Raw genomic sequence first — 2,718 nt, 5'->3', positions numbered from 1 at the left:
GGGGGAGTGGGAGAGGGAGAAGCAGGCCTCCCGCGGAGCAGGGAGCCTGATGCGGGGCCCAATCCCAGGACCCCGGGATCACAACCCGAGGCAGACGCTTAATGAGTGAGCCATCCAGGCGCCCCTAGCAATTGTTTCTGTTAAGAAAATTTTGCAGGCTATTTTCTTTAAAATCAATTTTTCAAAAATAATATACTTTGCCAGAGGATGGTGAGTCAATGACAATAATAGTTGAAGCAAAAAATAATTTTTTAAGTAAGAGAAAATTCTGAAGAAAAAGTGTCAATTATTTCATTGAAAAATGACTTCTTGGGGCACCTGGGTGGCTTAGTCATTGAGCATCTGCTTTCAGCTCGGGTCATGATCTCAGGGTTCTGGGATCGAGCCCCGCGTCGGGCTCCCTGCTCAGCGGGAAGCCTGCTTCTCCCTCTCCCACTCCCCCTGCTTGTGTTCCCTCTCTCGCTGTCTCTCTCCCTCTGTCAAATAAATAAATTAAATCTTAAAAAAAAAAATGACTTCTTATAGTGCAACCCAGTAGCTCTTTAGGTCAGTCATCTTTAATAAGATGCAGAGCATCCCTATCACTAGGGGCGTCGTGATAGCACAGATCGTACTGTACTACGAAGGGGGCGAAGGGGTGCCTTGGGAAAGACATTGAAGTACATGTGCCCTTTGTATGCCATACTGAGCTCCTTCTATTACCTCTTAAAGTGGGAAAATGGGTTTCACTGCCTTATTCTTATTTGGGATTTTGATTCAAAATGCATTCTGTATCTCAAATTTGGCTAAGTATTCTGAGGACAGAAATATGCAGAAATTCTCATCTAGAAGTACTGAGTAGGGGATCAGAAGGTAAGAAAAGAATAAGTATGTCTAAGCATAGAAAATCAAAATATAGCTGAGCACCTAATTGGCCAACTGCCTTCTACCACTTCAACACTTGAATCTTCCTGGCTGCTTGCACAGTATTATTAAGGTAGAATAAATCGTTTGACATGACTAGGTTTTAGGAAAACATGTGAGAGTCATTCAGGCAAAAAATCAGTTTGAAATAGATGAAATTTTCCATCTGAGTGGCTTCTACCAGGAGAGAATGTTTCTAGGAGTGCAGTATTTTTAATCTTGTTTTAAAATAAATACTTTAATGTATAAATCACACAATTGTAAAGGCACTTCAATTTTATTTTCCTTTAGTTTTGAGGTTTTGGAATTGCTCTGTGCAGTTCCAAGTAAAAGCTCTTAGATAAAACTTTCATGCCGAAAACCACCATCACAAATGTGCAAGTACAACTATAAATTTATACAGCACTCAAGCTGTTTGTAGTTTGCAAAATTTGCTAATAAAATGCAGAAGTAGGGTTTCCATTTAACATTCTCGGGCACTGTAACTGCATGTATATCTTGGGTGCAGGCAAAAGATGGAAAATTCCATGCATAGAGAATCTTTTGTGGTTGTGACAGTTTGCTAATATCTTAATGAGTGAATTATGATAATTACGAAAATCTTAGCTTTACATTATTTGTGAAGAGCGTCTCTGTGTGTGTGAGAGAGAGAGCTTTCCCAGGCAAATACAGCATTCTGATTCAGCAGCATTCAATGAGGAACATTTCATGGGCTAATAATACAAAATGGATCTTAAACTGCTGCATATTAATCAAATTCATTAAAGTACATTCATTAATTTGTGTGTATAACAGCCAAACCGGGAATGTGGAATTTGCTGATTTTGCACAAAATACGTACATTAATGAATGCTAAAACTTCAACATGAGTAATAGCTTTAACAATATTTGTATAAAGCAAAATCCTAAGTATTCTAAATACCTAATTGTTAATTATTTTCTCTTTAATAGTTCCACTTCCGTTTCATTTTGTTATTAGTTGTAAGTGGAAAAACAAATATGGAAGAAGAAAATAATTAAAAAATAAAGGGTAGCCCCAAAAGATTTTAAAGAAAAAAACAGAACACTAATATTAAATTTCCTACCTCTTCTTCCAGTCATTTAGTTTAAAAATAGGTTCAGGGCACCTTAGACATGGTCACACTTCTATGTACAAAGAAATATGACTTTGAAGCTAAATTCGGAGTCTTTCATTTCCTCTATGGGACTGGGGGCTGGGAGGGCAAGGCAAAGGAAAACACAGCATTGGAGGGTGTGTACTTAAATGTCTACAACTAAGGGAAAATTTTTACATTTCTTCATGAAGTCAGGGGATTTAAGACTTGTGCTAACACTCAATGACTAGTGTCTCTTCAGGAGCACAGATCTGGAATGATACAGAGATTATTTAGCATGGTTCCTGCACTAGGATGACATGCAAATTTGTCAAGTGTTCTATATTAAAAAAATAAAAGGCAACTATGTGATGTGATGGATGTTAATTAACTTGATTGTGTGGTTATTTCAAAATGTATACATATCATTTAAATATATAAACTTTTATTTGTCAATTATCCATCAGTTTGTCAAAAAATAAATCAATAACTACTTTTCTAACTTTTCTAATATTACTTTTTACCTTGAATGCTAATTGCTCTGAAGGCAAGACTCCCTTCCTTGCCCTGAATAGCATTTAGCACAGTGCCTGGCAATATTTAATATTTAATATTTAATATCCATTGAAGTTTTAAAAAGGTATACAGGTGTCTTCAAGACAAGACTTCTCAGACCCCTTGACATGTTCATGTACATTGTATATGTTCATGTACATGTACA

At 36.7% G+C, this 2,718-nt stretch overlaps 1 pseudogene; it reads left to right on the top strand.

Moving 5' to 3' along the window:
• The first annotated feature begins 2,247 nt into the window (after window positions 1–2,247).
• LOC117998697 lies at window positions 2,248–2,347 on the top strand (annotated as a pseudogene).
• The last annotated feature ends 371 nt before the right edge of the window (window positions 2,348–2,718 follow it).

The sequence above is a fragment of the Mirounga leonina genome, unplaced genomic scaffold, assembly GCF_011800145.1.
Source record: "Mirounga leonina isolate KUSES-001 unplaced genomic scaffold, KU_Mleo_1.0 Mir_114, whole genome shotgun sequence".
NCBI classification, from domain to species: Eukaryota; Metazoa; Chordata; class Mammalia; order Carnivora; family Phocidae; genus Mirounga; species Mirounga leonina.
This window is presented reverse-complemented; position numbering and strand designations above follow the sequence as displayed.